The sequence below is a fragment of the Camelus ferus genome, chromosome 13 (genome assembly GCF_009834535.1).
Source record: "Camelus ferus isolate YT-003-E chromosome 13, BCGSAC_Cfer_1.0, whole genome shotgun sequence".
NCBI classification, from domain to species: Eukaryota; Metazoa; Chordata; class Mammalia; order Artiodactyla; family Camelidae; genus Camelus; species Camelus ferus.
In genome coordinates, this window is record NC_045708.1 from 56936318 (window position 1) to 56954746 (window position 18429).

The window sequence follows — 18429 nt, forward strand, 5'->3', positions numbered from 1 at the left end:
AAAAAGTATACAAAGGCAATACATGTACATATAACGAATCTAATAGTGCACAAGAATTGAAATAAAAAACAGCAGTTGCCTATGCTGCTTCTGTTCTTTCCCAGTCATATTTTTTAGCACATTAATTAAAAAAAAATCCAGTTCTTCTGATGGTTGCCTATATAACACTAAACAGGTATCTGTGGTGATGCACCCTCCCCTGTACTCTCATAGGAAAATTCCCTGCTGGGTCAGTCTAGATTCACCTGGGTCAGAGGCAAGGTTCCCTCTTACCCTTTTTTAGGTAGGGGTCTTACAAGTGTCCAGGATCGTTGAATGCCAGACCCGTTGTCCAGGGGGGACAGATTGACATGGAGTCCACAGTTGAGGCCAGCTCATTGTCTGAATCCTTTCTGCACTGCTTTCGAGAACTCTGTGGGAGCTGTTCCATTCCTGTCCCTTCAGGATAACTGCCCTTTCCTTTCACTGCGTCGTCACCTTCTCTAATGCTTCTCTTGTCCAGTCGTGTTTAGCCTCTCCTGGTGGAAAAGTCCTGCAAACCTCAGGGTCTGGCTCTTTGAATCTGTGTCTTCACCTCTGGTATAGACTAGGAGAAACTGTGGAAGGAGGAAAATAACTCTCAGGGTACAAATAAGACAAAAGATCTGGAGGGAAACACACAAATTCATATTTTGAGATAGAACCATCCTGGCTTATTTCTTTAATTTTCCATTCCTTGGTTTATCAACTTTAGACATTTATTTACCCCCCTCTGTGAAACGGGGGGGTTTCACTCATCCTTTTCCCCTACTCCTTTTCTCCTTCCTGTCCCAAAGTTTGATGGTTATGTTCGTACTTTGCTTCTTCTACTAGTTTTCTTTTTAATTTTAAGTCGTTCCCTCACTGTTAGGTAGCCCGTTTTGTCTACCCATCAAGACAAACATATTAGCTCCCCTGCTCTCCTCTCCCCTTTTACATTGTCAAGGTTGCTAGTGTTCTGTTCTATAACCATATTTAAAGTTCCAAGCTTTATATATAGCTTGATTATAAAAGTTGTAAACTAGTAAACAGGATTTATATTATAATGTTGATTAGCAAAATTTGAAAATGGACTGTATACTAGAAAACACTATTGTTTCACTATTAATTTTTCCTCGGTTTGTTAAGTATATTGTACTTACATAGGAAACCATCACTATATATATATATATGTATGCTGAATGGTCATGAGGTCTGCATTGTATTTTCAAATAATTTAGCAAAAATCTATATAGAGAGAAATATAGAAAGAAATTTGAACAAGTTTAAAATAGACGAATCTATTGAACACTTACATTTCTCTCACAAATTTACCAAGTACTGAATTCAAAAAGAAATATCCTAAGCTTCAATTTTTGAAGGTATAACTACTGAGTTAATAAGATTAAGAAAAAAAAATGAAAATGTTCTTTGAGTGGCATATTTTAAAAGTGTTAGTTTGAGTCAGATTCTTCAGCTTAAGTGCAGTTAATAGTTTAATACATGAATCATCAATAAGATGGGTAAATGCGTGAATTATGTCAGATTTTTAAACCAAGACAGGTAGAAAATAAACACATTTTTCAGCTTCTTAGATAAGCATTCTATTATACCAACTCTGTGACATGGATTAAAATTATGATAATGGATTAAAAGTATTGTTTTATCTCATCTAAAACATGAAATATTAGTGTCATAAAATCTGTTAGTACTTACACTAATACAGGGGCTGGCAGTTGTGAAGCAAACACTGGGTTACTGGAGCTTTCCTAAGCATTATTATTCTGATATATGATCATACTATTTTAAACACCACATCTCAATTTTCTGACACATCTTTCATTTTTATAGTTCTAAGGATTTGCAGCTTCACATTCTTCTGTAACTCCTTGCTCCTGTGACTAGAAAAAGTGTTAAACTAAGTGGGAAAGTTCATAGTGTAACTTAGTGCCGAGAAGTAAGGCAGGTTTTGTCCTGAATTGTGCATATTAATCAGCTTGTGATGGTGGATTAATTTGCTAGAATTTCTTTGGATGTGCATGTCTATATTTACACGCAAGACTGGGCTACATTTTTCTTCTCTGTGTACTAACTGTCAAGTTTTGGCATTAGGCTTATGCTAGCTTTATAAAATGAATTGGATAACTTTCTATCTTTTTGTTCAGCTTAGAAGCAGATTATGTAGTGTATTATTACAAATGTTTTGAAGATTTCAAAGAATTTTTTCCAAAGAAATGGATAACCTAAATTTATTTTTGAATACATTTCATTGATAACATTTCCAGTTTCTTCCATGATTGCCCTTACTGTTTTTAAGTCCTTCTTGAGTCCATTTTAAAAATGTGTACATCCCGAGAAGACTCCCTTTTAACCCAGGCTTTCAAATTTCTTAGTACAGAATGTATATAGTGTTCTGTGATACGTTTAAAATCTGTTACATCCATGTTTTTATATTATTTTTATAACTAATTTGCTTTGTGTTTTTTCCTGTCTTTCTTAGATTTTTCCATGTTTGCTCATTTTGTTCACTTTTCTGACAAACTAGCTCTTAGATTTATTATTTGTCCCTTTTAGAATTCATTTATTGCCAATTATATCTTTACATTTTTTTCCAGTTTTTGATGGTAGGAGGATCACACACCTTAGTTTGCCTGGGAGATTTTGCTGTATGCCTACTGTCGCAATACAATTATCAATAACACCCTCCTTCCTCTCAAAAATATGTCAGTTGGATAATAAATTATATGGTCATTTTCATGATGTATGAATTATATAATTTCCCCTAAATACAGCCTTAACAGCAGCCTATAATTATAACATGTGCATTCTCAACCAGAATGATGTTACATCCATAGGGGAGTGAAAACTGATTCTGGGGAGATTGTGTTCGGGCAGAATTCTTTGATATTATAATGGTTTGTGCCATTCAAAGGCCCAGAGTACATAGATAATAAAGAGTTTATCTGTGGTATTAAATTTCATGGGAGTGAGAGTGCAATCAGGAAAAGACTGTCTAAACAGGCTCTTTAGAGGGACAATAATGAAAAAAAGGTTGGAAAACACTGTTGTAATGCTGTTTGAATACTGCCAATGATTTTTTTTTCTTTTTTGACTTACTAGTTATCCGGGTGTTTTATAATTTGAAAGCAATTATAATATCTGTTTTTAAAATGGGTTAGTTTTTTCAACACTGAAATGCTCCTGTTGACGTCATTCTTGGCATCGCTGTTGTCAGCACAGTTGTTCAGTCCATGTCCTTGGCTGACTTCACCTCTCAACACCATCTGACCCGGTGGACTACTTCGTCTTTCTTACAGCATGAACGTTACCAGCCTTGTAGATTTCAGTGAACTGATAGTGACACACTCATCGTGGAAGCTGTCTCCTGGCTTTCCTACCTCACTGGCTGCTATCAGACTCGTCTGATAGCTTCTTCACCTCTGGCTGATTTCTAATTGCCAGAGTGCTAAAGAGCTTGAGCCTTGGGGTCTCTTTTCTTCTCTGTCTATATTTTATTCCCAGGTGACCTTATCTAATTCCATGGCTTGAAATCCCTTTATATAACTTTATACCTCCAGCCCTGATGCCTACCATGAATTCTTTGTTTGTATTTTCCATTGCCTACTTGACACGTCCATGTGGCAGTGTATTAGTTGTCTACTGCATGTTCAAAATCCAGTTTTCTCTTCACAGTTGTTCTCCGTTCCTCCCCATCTCGGTCAATGGCACAGCTATCCACTCAGTGTCTCAAGCCAAAAACCGCAGAGGCATCCTAGAGATGTAACTCCACATCCTCTCCATCAGCATGCCAGCCAGTTACGTTTCCAAACCTGTCCACTTCCCTTGACTTTTTCTATTACTCTGTAATCTAAGACACCACCAACTTTCACCTAGACTGGTCTGCTTCTGCTCTCATCCTGTAACTCCCATCCCAATCATCTATTCTCCAGAGCTGCCAAAGACATTTTTTTTAAATATATAAACCAGATCACTTGGCTCCTTTCTTAAAATCTCTACTGGCCTTTCACTGCAGTCAAGATAAATGCCAACTTCCTATCGTGGCCAATAAGGAACTCTTCCCATATCTCTGCTCTGGCCACACTGGCCTCCTTTTATTCCCAGAACATGCTGCACATATTTCTGCCATGACAGAGGCACTCCTGAGGCCGTGGTCATCACATATTGTCTGAGGAATCTCAGCTCCGTTGTCACTTCCTCAGAGAGGCCTTCCTTTGGGGTACTACAGCTAACGTCACTCCCCCCACCCCCTCAGTGACTTAAGTTACACTCTGTCCAGTTTTGTTTGTTTGTTTTGAACCAGAATTATGACTGCAGAAATTTAGCCGAGGTTTCAGCTGGTTGGCCCTATCTGATTTGGGGGCCCAGGGCTGGGCAGGTGAGACAGGAGGGCCTCAGAGCTGCAAGAGGCTGCTGGGAGCCAGGCTGTAGGTGAGGCTTATACCCCCGGGCTCCACGCACAGGGCCTTCACAGTGCTGTCACCTATCACCATGGAGAACCTCCTGTGTCCTTTATCTGCAAAGAGTGGCAACAGAAAATTCTCTAGTAAGAAATCTGTCCCCTCCCCAAAGTTCCTGACAGTGGTCTTAGAGTTTGTCTTAGTTTTGGGTATGGCTCCGTCTTCATCATTGGCCTTCCACTTCTGTCTTGTTGTCTCCAGAAAAGAGAGGACCTTGTAACTCCATGAACAACGCATCCTAGAACAGCACCTGTCCCTCAGTAGGCATCTGTCATATATTTTATGGAATGAACTTTTGGCTTAATTCTCATAGATCCAAATAATGCATCTGAAATTATCGAATGCTGAGGGTCTGCTGTATTTAGAAGATGATAGATTTGTCAGTCTTAAAATCAAATCAGTTTTTATTTGTATGAAATTTTTTAGAATTTGGTGAGATGTGTACTTGTGTGAATGGGTTTATAGAAGAGAGGTTTCTTCTTTTATTTCCTTTTAAATGATTAGTTATGCTTTGCCAGTATTGCTCCAGAACTTCTCTGAGTATTGGTTTGGAGAAAGTAGCCAGTAATGACAATTCTACATTTATCTATATTTAGCTATCAGGTTGGTTATTTACCCCTTGCATTTCTTTTCTTTTCTTTTTTTTAATGGTCCTTCAAAACAAAGCAAAGCACAATAAAGCAAAATGTTTTTGTAAACTCTTACTGAGATAAGAAGGGAAATTTTTAGGTAAAAAAATATAAATTACTTGAAATAATTTTTAGATACAGAAACTAACTTTTTGGACTAAAACAGAATTTAAGAAGTATCTATAAATTTAATATAATTTAATGTATTTAGAATCTCATCAGAGTGATTAGAATTGCCTATGTTTTGGTTGTTTTCAAAACAATCATGTGGATTCATTTTTTGCTAAAACTCAAAATGACTTGGGTTGATGTAAAAAAAATACTGCTCCCTCCCCAATTAATTTCTTCTTTCAGTGGGGACGGCAAGCTGTCAGAATTTCTTTAAAATGACCCATGAGCTTATTGTCAAGCAGCTTCAAACCAGTGATCAGTCTTTTAAAGAAACCTTTGATTTATTTATTTTTTTAATTGTAAAGAAGTAAAACAGAAATTATGCCTATCCCACCAAAGAAAAATTCCATTCTAGTGTTTTTCCTTTCAGTCCTTTTTCTGATATATGATCTTTTTCTCTTCCACTGTGAGATACACGTTGTGATTTCTCTCTGTGATGAAGAGGATAAATCTGCTGGCTCGTTTCCTTTTATAGACTGCCGCCTTCTCCACCAACCAAGAAAAAGAATATTCTGAATTTCGCTTGGTTTGCAGCAATTTATGCTAGAAGAATTATAAAATGTAGACTCTGTAATCTGAATTTGGCCCACTCTGTGTAAGAAAAAATAGCTTCCACCACAGGCAGAGAGGAAACTTTACGTATCACCCGGACAGCCAATGCTTTTGATACATATTTCATGATCACAGCTGAGGCTTTTCCAAGCTCAGAGTGCGGTATCATTCATTCACTCTTTTAAACTACAGGATTATTTTTGGCTCTTTGTGTTGGCACACAGGACTTCCCGTTACTGATCTGCATGAACCATTTATCAAGTCAAAAATTTAATCTATCAAAGTCAGAATTTCTTTGTTCTGCCTCTCTCTGACTTGCCTTCCCATATGGTATTGTCTCATAGGTGTATACTGTTGGCTTGAAGAAGGTTATTTGGAATGCAAGGATTTATCACTTTTCTCTGCTTTTTTTAAAATAATATATTATGGTGCAAAAGTGATGCTTTATAGGGAATGATAATAATACTGTTAATCAGTTTCTAGAACATTAATCTCCATACCTGCTTCTTTGCTAGTATTCCTGGCCCATTTTTTTTGCCAGTAGCTCCTACTTTTCCTACTCACTCAGTCTGAAGGCAAGAATCATCTTTGATTTCTTTCTCTCACCTTTTCCAAACATTTACTGAATTGTCAAATCCTTTGGACTCTCTACCTCCCAGATATTTTTTGAGGAAAATACCTTCCTGGGGATTTTTGTTTGCTGGACTCTTGACGCTGCCTGTTGTCTTCTAAGAAGCAAGGCAGTCTGTTTAGAATGCTTTCAGTGGGATCCAGATATAAAGGCCAAAACAAATTAAGTACTACATTCAATAACACAGAATGCCTTCCATGTGCCAAACCCTGTTCTGAGCTCTGAAGATACAGCGGTGAACAATAGATTAAAAAAAAAAAAATTACCTCATGGAGCTTACATTCTTGTAGGGAACAGGAGAGAGACCAAAAAATAAGTAAACAAAATATAAGTGCTATGAAGAAAAGTAAAGCACTAAAGGGACATAAGGACAGCTGGGGTAGACAAGGAAGATACTAGATAAAAAGCAGGCAATGGAGATGATAATGAAAGTTAATTAAAACTTAAAAGAGTATCATGAAAAAAAGAATACAGCAAAAGGCATTTTTAGTTCTATTAACTGTTTCTTGGATCTTCTAGTCCTGATACCAAGCCACAGTGATAATCTATGCCTGAGCACAATTCAGCGAAAACTGTTACAGTAACCACAAGCTATTCTCCCTCGTCTGAGCACCCCTGGACCAGGTCAGTACTTTCAGTGCAAGCTTGTCGAAATCTCAATGTAAGTATTGTACTGACTGTAAATAAATAGGGAGGGAGGGAGCGAGAAACGGTGTGGGAGAGAAAGTGCTAAGACTGATCCAGAGAGTCATGCCCACAATAGGTGACTCAAGGGACATAAAATGGGACTTCCAGGGCCAGAATGAGATACAAATGGGAATCATGAATAACGTTTAGTGAACTCTTACTGCCAATAGGAAACAGTCTAAAACCTTTAGCCTAATATTCATAGCCCTCCACCAACTAGTTTTCCAGCCATTTTGCCTAGTGCTCTCCCTCACGCTCCCCAATGCCCGTCTTCTCATTCCCTTCCTTGCTGCTTTTACTTGTTCATTTCTAGCTGGAAGGTCTTTCCCCAAACCATCTCTTCAGTTTCTAAATTCCACCAACCCTACTGGACTCAGATCAAATGTTCCCTTTTCTATAAAAACAATGTAAATAATGACCATCTCTTCTGAATGTTAATAACAAACTCTATTGTTTTGGCACTTTGCGTTGTATTTGCTAGTATTTGAGTGTGCCTCCACATCTGTGTGGGACGGAAAGCTCGTCGAGAGGAAGCTGCTGCTCTGACTGGTCTTGTATCTTCGCGCCATGCCCAGCAAGTGTGCAGCAGGGATGAGGCAATGATTGAGTGCTCAGCCGCATATCCAAGGGAAACATTGTTGTACTAGAACAGTACCTCCAGATGAAGGTCCTGGAAATGGGAGAATGTTGTGACGTGCTTAGTAGGGGAAAGGCATGAAATGTTTGGGTTGGAGAGGAGAAAAGTAATGGCAGGCAAGTTTACTCATCCTTCCTTCCTTCCTCTCTTTCTTCTTCTTCTTCTCCTTCCTTTTTCTTCTTTCTCTTTTTTTTTTTTCTCCAGTCTTTTTCCTAGCCGACCTCCTGGCAGTATTCATGGATGTTTACCGCTCCTAGCTTTGGAAACACTTTCTCACCTCTGTATCTGTGATATGAAATGATCCTTTTCATCTCTTTGGCTGGCTTCTCTTCTCCTATCCGGAGTTTAACTGTTGCAGTTGAAGCTCAGTCTTATGCACTTTCTTCTCATTTTTGACTTACTGATGCTTGTGGCTTCAATTACAACCTCCATGGTGAAGATTTGTTATATTCCCACCTCAAAGGCCTCTGAACCCCTAACTGTCCACTCAGCATTTCCTTCAAGATGCCTCAAGGGCTCCTCAGACCCAACATTTACAAGCAGAACTCATGAACCTTTTCTGCTTTTTCCTCTTCAAATGAATGGTAGTATTGGCCTTCCATGTACCCAGGCCAGAATTCTAGAACTTATCTCTGACATTCCCTTCTCCCTGACTCCTTATAACCAATCTACTTTCAAGCTCTCAGTTTTTACCTCCTAATAAATACATCTAGAACTCATCTAGAGAAGGACCATTTCCAAGCAAGAGAACACCGTCATCTCTTGCCCGGGCTGCTCCAGTAGCCTCTGACTGGGCTCCTCACGCCCACATTTGCCTCTTATCCTTTGTTCTCCCAGTCCTCTACAGTTACCAGGGTGATTTCCTTGAAAGGCTGACTTTATGGTCTTATTTCCCTGTGTAAGACTCTCAGTGAGCACCTGTGCCTTCCCCAAACTCCTTCTGGATATGGCCCACAGTGCTCTGTTTTGTTTGGCCCTCCCTGCCATGCTGGCCTCCCCTCAGGTCATGCTCCTCTCACCTCCCCTTAGTCCGTCCTTTAAGCGTGGAGGACAAGCTGATCCCTCTGTCTGGGATGCTCTTCTCTCCCTTCTTCAACCACCTACCCTTCAGATATTTCACTTCTCAGATCAACCATCACCTCCTTGAGAAAGCATCTTCTCATCTCCCTGATTAGGTCAAGCCCACTATTACAATCTCTTCTAGCACCGTGTTATAAAAAACACATATTGCTATTATCATTTTATGTTTATTGTTGATGATATCTGGGAGTGGGTGGGGAGAAGGAGAGTTGCAAGAAGTAAAACAAAAGACAACGTAGGGGCCAGATTATGAAGAATTTTGTAAATCATGGACTTTATCCTGGAGGCAGGGGGGAGCCATTAGATTGTTTGGAGAGGAAATGACAGGGTTATATTTACATTTTATAAGTGTTATGAATTGAATTGTGTCCTCCTCCCCCTTCCCATTCATATATTGAAGTCTTAATACCAGTACGTCACAATGTGGCCTATTTGGAAATAGGGTCACTGCAGATGTTATTAGTTAAGATAAAGTCATCTGGAGGAGGATGGGCCCCTATTCCGCTATGACTCATGTCTTTATTTTTTAAAACGCCAAGTGAAAAGATAGGCAAACACACAGGGAGAAGGCCATGCGGAGACTGGAGTTCTGCTGCCACAAGCCAAGGATCTCCCAGATGTTAGGGGAGAGGGCTGGAATGGATTTTTGCCCAGTGACTTCAGAAGGTGCCTGACTTGATCTTACCTTGAAATCAACACCTTGCTCTCAGACTTCTAGTCTGTGGAAGTGTAAGACAATAAATTTCTGTTGTTTCAGCCACTCAGTTTGTGGTACTTTGTTATAGCAGCTCTAACAATCCTGATGGAGTAAGGATAAACCCAGCTGCAGTATGGAGAATGGTTGGAAGTGTGCAAAACCGGGTATGGGGAGACAGTTTAGGGCTATTAAAATAAGAGATGATAGTGATTTGGGGAAAGATTAGGGAGTTAATTTGAAAGTAGATTCAATAAGAATGGGTGAATGATTGGGCTTAGATTGTTGAAAGGAGAAGAAAGGCTTGAGAAATGAGGGAGGATTTCAAGTTCCATTTTTTGGTTGATGACTCCCAAATGCACACCTTTAACTAAGACCTCTTTCCAGTCTTCCAGATTCTCATATCCAAATGCCAGGTCAGCTCCACTTGGATTTTCCACATCCACTTTGATGAAGTTTAAATAAATTAATTAATTAGTAATAATTAATAAGGGTTATTATGTAGATGAAAGAGGAGAAACTTAATGCGTTACTCCGCCAAAGAATTGTATGCTAAACGGAGGCATACTTTCATTTTACCTAAGAAAGAATTTGTAATCAACCAGAACTTCCCAAAATGGAATAGATACTCTTGGGAGGTAGATTTTTATCTCTGATGTCTTGAAAGCAGAGTGAAGTCTAACTGACCAGAAATCTATGACTTCAGTCCATTTTTTCCTCTCTCTTTTGCATTCCTATAGCCCTTTGTTTATGGTTCTTATATTGTTCACTTTACATTCTAATTGTATAGAAGTCTAGCTAAAATTCCTCATTTCTACAGAAGCCTAGTTAAATTCCTCATAAGATCTCTAAGAGCCAAAGACTGCTTTTTTTCCTTTGCCAGTACCTGTGGTCTAACACTAAGCAGTATAACTTAACTGCCGCTCTGTTGAGAATGAACAAGTTTGGGCCCTGATTTCAAAATTCTCTACACAAGCTATTTCTATCAATAGTTTAGTAATAAATAATACTTGTCTATTTCCTTACTTAATAGTGAAAATACAAAGTGTTGAGATGAAATATTTCTGGTGGCTAATCAATGTTGCTGTTATCAATTTTCCATGCTGGATTATATTACACATTAATTTGATTCCATGCTCTGCAGTAGATGGTGTATGTATTGTGCAAAGGCATAATTGCTTGTGTTCATACATAATAAGTAGGTTGGGGAATTTGCCTAGTGGTATATCTTAGTTATTAATAGTGATCTTCGAGCATACATTTCAAGTTTAGAACCTCATTGGCCTTCTGGTGACAGCATCTCAATTTCAATGAAAATTTAAACCTTTCCTTTCATGTACTCCTGTTCATTTAATCCTGTCAAAATAGGAGGTTTTGTGTCTTAAAAATAAGAGCTAGAGGCTAATTAAAGGACTGTTGGGCAAGGTTTCATGGCTCTCTGATTTCTCTGCACATGAGTGATGAATTAAATGTGTATGAGCCAGAAACATACCTTAGGGTTTTTTGTTTTGTTTTGTTTTAAATTGTGGCAAAAAATAGACAAATTTTTTACCACTTTATATAAAATTTACCACTTTCACTATTTTTAAGTGTACAGTTTCAGTAGTGTTAGTAAGTACATTCACATTATTGTGCAACAGGTCTCCAGAACTTTTTCATCTTGTAAAACTTCCCACTCTCCCCGTCCCTAGCCTCTGGCAACTGCCATTGTACTCTCCTTTTCTATGAATTCGACTACTTTAGATATCTCATATAGGTAGAATCGAACAGTATTTGCTTTTTGTGACTGGTTTATTTCACTTAACATAATGTCTTCCATGTTCATCCATGTTGTAGTATGTGACAGGATTCCCTTCCTTTTAAAGGCTGAATAATATTCCAGGGTATGCATAGAACACGTTTTGTTTATCCACTCATCTGCTAGTGGACATTTGGATTGCTTCTACCTCTTGGCTATTGTGATTTTTTAAAACTAAGTATATTTGAAAAGATAAAGTTTTTAGATAAGACCTACTTTTAATTTTCCCTTTATAAAAATGAAGAAAGAATATTTTAATACACTTGAAAAATCCACAAAAAATCTTTGTCACTTAAGTCTCCTTATTCTAGATTGTTAGTCTCTGACAACAGTGGTACCAAATATTTCTTTAAGCAGAAAAAAACTGTGAAATTTAGTGCAAGGAACATTTAAAACTCTAAAAAGAGCTATTGGATGTTTTGACAGATGAGTGAATAGACTATGGAAATAAATGACTCTTGACCTCCTGTAGAATCAAGGAGACTTTGGACAGAGTTATCAAGAAAAACCCATCCCTTTAAAAAAAACTCTTTAAAAATTAAATTCCTTTCCACATTTACTGATGATAAACCTATTATATTCGTTTTAACACTATCATGAGTAGAATTTTCTGTCATATCTTAAATAATTTCCAGACCTAGAGTCTGTGGCTCTGAGGTTTGTGCCAGTGAAAATCAGTGTGTCATCCACATAATTAAGATCTTTTCAAAGAAGAATTCACAAGAGCTTTGAGCATGTATGTAAAAATAGGTCCCAGAATTCTTTTAAAATAATGACAAGCCTAGTCTTTCCATTTTTTTTTCGCATTCTGAAAACTGATACACTAACAGAGCCATTTACACTGCCTCTAATTTTCTGAAGATTAGGTTCATTAGTTTAATTCATGGTTATCATTCTTGTGTCAACTGCATGGTTGTATGCCTCTATAAATATAATCTTCCGCTTTCATTTCCTTTTTCTCTCTTCTTTACTCTCTCCCTCAAGTCCTTATATTATCCACAATCCCTGGTAAAACATATGTGTTAGGTGTGAAATTACAGAATTGCCAGCATCAGAAAAAGCTATTGCCTTCCTGCTTCAGACTGAGTCCCTCCTGTTTCTCTGTTCACATTGGGTGGTTTCTTTATTTTCAGAGTTAACTTCTTGAATTCTTTCTCTCTAAGCTGATTCATAATCCGTTTCAGAATTCCTTACTCCTATGAATTGTTTTCTTTATAAATCAATCTGTGCATGAAATATTCAATGTTTAGCCCAGCTTATTTTTCTTTATTTTTTGTTTTGCTTTTAAAAGCAGGAAAGAAATGGAAATTCAAGCCCATGGATCTTCTTTTAAAACCTAATCTGATTAATCCCTCCAAACTTCTTTTTCCTTAACTTTTAATTTAGCTTCTAAAATGAAGTATCTACTAATTATATTGTTAGACATTTGAAAATAGATCTTAAGTGTAAAAAATGTGCATAGTCAATTCTACTTAATTCCTGAGTTTCTTGAAACATCACCTGTGAGGTGTTTTTTTTTTTTTCCACCTATGGATTATCTACTTACCCAAAGAAAGAAGTGATAAGGATAAGAATAAATAAAGGACAACAGATTACAGAATGACTGCCTTATACTAGGATCTTCCTCCCATTTTGAACATCTTTCTTCATTGAGAAGTTCTAGGTTCTTCCCTACTTGGTTTGATTTCTTCTGTGTGATCGTGGATATAAAATGATTAAATGGAAAGTTTCCACCCAGCAAGTATCAAGGTACCCCTGATGTCATAACTTGAAATCAATCAAGGAATCAGTTTTTCTTCTGGGTAAAAATGGCCTCCCATCTCCCTGGTCTGGCAGAAAATACAAGTGCTGAAAACAGAAAATTATAGAAGATAAACAGTACCATTACTAGGCATAAGACTGGAAGCCAGCACTTTGCAGGGAAAGTTGGAATAAACAAAGCTCCATAGAAATGCAGTTAATTAAATTCATTATATAAGAGAAACTGAGAAGTCTTTATGGTAAATATTAACAATTCTGACCTAAAGAAGTAACCATTCTAGCAGATCACTATTAGAAAATGGCAGTGTAGGACTCTAAGGCAGAGAATCAGTGGGACTGAGAAACCTAGACAGAATAAGGCGGAACAAGAACAAACTACACCAGAGAAGAGAATATTCTCTGTGCAACATCTTGCTCATTCCTCAGGGTGAAGGAAACGGTGGCTGGTATCAGAACTGTGTGGCTCACCACTCATGCAATTATGCTTGTTAAGTGAAGAGTGAACTATATCTACAATTTTCTTTCCATAATGTTAATCCAGTCATTGTTGGTTTTCCTTTTCATTTATACATTAAATAAATATGTATTGAGGACCCACAGATGTTTCAGGCACTGGCCTACAGTGGTGTGAAGGATACAGCTTTGCCCTCAAGGATCTTAACAGAATGAGGCAGGAAAGAAACGCTACTGTGCGGTAAGCACAGCCCTCTATGGGAAGGGGAAGTGGAGATATTTACTGAATCCTGGTAGGCAATGGAAATAAATGTAGCTAAGAACAAAGGATGATAGAATTACAGGAGAGTAAGGGAGAAGGTTCCAGGCAGAAGCATATACTAAATTTTGAATTGGGCAAAAGTTTAGGGAAGCTTTTGTTGTCATTCTAAAACCCCAAAGTACAGGTTTTCTGCTCATATATCATATACTATTGAACCGATGACTCTCAAGTGTGATTTCAGTTGAGAACTGACAGTGTGGCCACACTGGGTGTGCTCCTGCCTTCAGCATTTCATCTTAGGAGGGTTTGTCATGTAGCTCATCAGCTAGTGTGTTTATTCTGCATGTTGTTGTTGGCAGTGTGAGACTATGATCTAGAAACACAGTTTTTGGTCTCAGCAGCATGTAATGAGTTAGTGCCTCCCAGTAACTTGGATAAAAATGTGTCCTATGAAAAGGCTCCATGAAGCACAAATGTAAAAACATGCCCCAAAAGTACATTTTCCTTTCATAGTGCCACAGGGGCTGTTGCTTCAAGTGTGACTTGTAACCTACACAGAGAAGTGTACCTGTTGACTCATTCCGTTTTGCTTTATACTACTGTTCAGTCCAGCGCCAGAAAAACGCTGAAGGGAGTTCACCGGGAGAATGCCACCACTCTGCCGCTTGCCCTGTTATGCTCTAGGCTAGGGGTTGGCTTTTTTTTTTTTTTTTTTTTTTGATAAAAGTCCAGATAGTAAATATTTTCGTCTTTGCAGACCGTACAGTCTCTGTCACAACTACTCAACTCTGCCATTTGTAGCGTGAAATCAGCTATCAACAGTATGCAAACGAATGTTCCAATAAAACTTGATTTGCGAAAACAGGCTGCGGCCTGTGGGACACATTTCGCTGGCCCGCGCTTACCACGGTTCTGCCCGGGATGGCATCTGGACCCTTGCCCACCCCGCTGTCGAGGCTTGGAATGCTCCCCCTCCCTCTCTCTGCCCAGCTAGATTGTAGTTCTTCAGCTCCTCCGTGCAGAAGTCATTCCCTCAAGGAAGAAGCCTCCTCGGGTGCCCTGGTCCAGGCTGGATGCCCTTGCGTGCACCCCCAGCGCTGTGCACCTGCCCCTCTAGAGCTCTGCCTGATTTCTAGTTGTCTGGGGACTTGTCTCTCCACTCCATCCACTCCAGACTGTGAGCTCCCTGATGGCAGAAACCTGTCCGTTTTACACCCCCTTGTATCCCTAGCATCTAACACACTACCTGGGACTAACCTGGAGTCAGATCAGATATAATCAGAATTCTTCCCTCTACCAAGACCGAGGCTTTGCTACTGGGTCTAAATGGTGAAGCTCAGCCCTTGGGGGAAGTCTTTCCCAGGAAGCTCCTCTTTCCGTTACGGGCACACACTTCAAGAAGCCTGTCCCCCAATCTGTCAACATACCCAGACATCACTTTGAATCCTAGCCAGAGCAAGCTGAGACCTTGGCCACATAAGAATCTCTTTTTTTTCCCTCCTCCACTTGCAGGAAGAACAACTAACAAATATTTACGTGGAGTTCACCAGGCACCAGACATTCAGTTTCTGCGGACAGTAACTTATTTAAACTTCATGACAATTCTATTTGCAGTATCTTTACTTTACCAAAGAAAACAATTGCAGCACAGAGAAGTTAGCTGCATTGCCCAGGGTCACACAGCTAGTAATTGTGGAGCTAGGAGTTGAACTTGGGCAATTTGTTTCCGAGTTGGTGCATTAAGTCATTTCACTGATGACCTCTCCACCCCTTCTCTCCTTTCCCCCTTCCCTGTGGTATATACAGCCTCGATTGTATCCACTTGTCTCTTAGAACCTCAGAAAATAAGAATGAAGAAGGGACAAGGAACAAACGAGCGCGTGACTTCCAGTAGAGGCTGAGACCAGAGTAGAAATGTTCAGAGGCCACTTTAGATATTAGGCAATACTACCTCTACAGTCTGTAGAAAATTCTGAATCTAGGATATTGTGAGCCCTGGAAATCATGAGGGAAATGAAAATGCTCTGGAATGGCTAATGCTGCTTTTCTTTTCAAAGAGCTATCTTGGAACACTGGCAAGATGTTCTTATTCACTAAGTGTTTTTCACTGAGTTTGAAGTAGAGTTTTAGCCACAAATAGATGTCTTCCCTAAAATTGAAATCAGTTGGTGAAATAATGGAGGAAATATAATGCCTTTTGCTGTTTTTCCCAGTGACAATGCAGCAGAGACCAAGCATGGGATATGTGGCCACCCTGCTGGACCAGGTACTCATTCCCTCTCTAGAATGGTGACGCATGAAAAGATTCTCACCATTCCATGTTGCAAAGAAAAATTAGTAAATTAATAATAATAAGCTTGATGAACTGACTTGTGACACAGGAACTGGCCACATGGGTCTGAAGATATCGGAATCCCAATTGCTTTGTTAAAACTGTCTTCCTTACAAAATCTTCCTTCCAAAATTTACCTTCTCATATTTCCATCTTCATTGGTTAATTCTCATTTGAAAAGACCATTCTTTTTGTAGGAGCATCCTCATGCTCTTTCTGACACAAAGAAACTGTTTCTTCATAAACTTAGGGGCATTAAAATATTTTTTACAAGGTCACTAAAAGTGACTTGTGCAGGGGCATCTGAAGTCAATATAGCAATAAATTGAGAAATCAGATTCTCTGTCCTTTATTCTTCTAAAACTATTGTGGATGAGATGAGCCATCACTTTTTTGGCCCCAGAAATTGATTTATATAGAGACTAGAAAAGGTTCTGGGAAAGTTTATTTTCTCACCAAAAAAGCCAGCTTTTACTGTGGAATTCATCCATCTACCCACCCATCTACAACTTACTTATTTTGTTTATTGTCTGTCCACATACTTCAGAATGTAAATTCTATTAGGTCAGAAATGCTAGTCCCCTTTGTTCATACCATATCCCCAGCACTTAGAATAGTATCTGGCAATAAGTGATGATAAATGTGAGGACAGTTAAGTGATTTTTAATTAGATAAAGATTTATTAGCATCTACTACTTTTCAAAGTACTGGATTGACAGGCAAAAAGGATCTAAGATGACATAGATATGGATCTCACTCTCCAGGAGATTCCAGGCTAATAAAGCTATTACCAAAATATATTCCTTTAATAGCATCACTCTACAGGGGAAAGTAGTCATTTCCACAGGAGAAATGAAGCAGAAGTGCTTCATTTATACTTCTCCCTGAGGAACTGACATATGAGATAACCACTGAACAAGCAGGAGAATTTGGAAACAGTGCGTTATAGTGGAAAGGCATTCTAAAAAAAAAAAAAAATTATGGTAGGAATTAATAAGTGGGAAATACAGGATATACAGCAGATGGAAAAGTAAATGATTCAGGCTGCAGGGGTCTTGGAGACCCGAGCAATACTAATGGAAGATCTACTTGGAAAGAATGATTGGGTCAAATTATGGAGATTTTTGGTGTCACTTGTTGTCAGTGGTGAGTCCAAGACTCTCTTTTTCTGTTACCTGAACCTCTCAATCTCACTTACACTGTAACTTCCGAGTGACAATATTTTGTGCTCCATGTTTTGGGTTTCAAATGAGCAACTTGGCCAACTCAGTTTCTAGGGCCTAGAAGGAATCTTGTGTGAAATGCAGATTTGGTCTTTGATCTACATTTTGTAGGTCAACAAGCTCACTTACTTGACAGTAATTACAGGGCTCACAAGGATGTTATTCTTGAATAATTTATTTAATATATTAGCCACAAACAAGCTTTTACCACTAAGCATCTCACTCTCCCTGTTTCTGCTTGCAGGAGGGAGCTATGAATTGTCTCCTGTTCCAAGAGATTCCTTCAGAGTTGATCTGGAGTATGGATTTCTACCATCACCGGCATTTCAGCCCTAGAGCTGTGTGATGCAGACAGTATTTTCTACTTCCAGTATCATTCAGGGAGGACACCAAGAAGTGTTTTTAATCTTGGCATGTGAGCCTGTCTAGTGTGTCCTTGTTCCATAAGAGTACTTTGGCACCGGGAAGTGGAGGCAGCAGCTTTCAAGTGATCAGAGAAGCAGGCTGATTAAGAGCTCTGCATGGGCAGACGGCACTAAAGCTGCTTGCCTAGTCCTTGCCTAACAGTTGGGGGTTCTAATAGAAGTTTTTCCAATTTTGAATCTTTTGGTAGAATTTACTGTTTCCCCCATTCCCAGTCTCTTTTCTTCTAAATTCCTTCCCTCTCAGTGAATGCCACAACTGTCCCTTTCCAGGTACTCAGATTTGAAACTTCAGTGCCATGAGGAAAAATTGATAATAATAATTTATTGAAATAAATTTAAGTAATTTATTTATTAAAAAATTAAAAAGCACAATTTATTTAAATTAGCACTGAAGGCCAGGGCTGATTTCCATGGCATGGGTATTACTTCTTTTAGTTCACCTTCTCCCATTATTTTCACCTCCTGTTGCTTGAGTAAATTCTGAAATGAAAATAGTATCAAATGCTAATCCATGAGTTGGTGACCTGAGGGTGCCAGTTCTCCTGCCCCATGGCTGCGGCTGTCTCCTCATGAAAGTGGTCACGGTCTTTTCCCCAGTGACTTTCCTGATCAGACCAGC

At 38.8% G+C, this 18429-nt stretch overlaps 1 protein-coding gene across 19 annotated transcripts in view; it reads left to right on the plus strand.

Annotated features, from left to right (window-relative positions):
• The window catches only part of ST6GALNAC3 (ST6 N-acetylgalactosaminide alpha-2,6-sialyltransferase 3), a 545718-nt gene that overhangs the window by 245656 nt on the left and 281633 nt on the right, over positions 1–18429 (plus strand). The window lies entirely within an intron of this gene.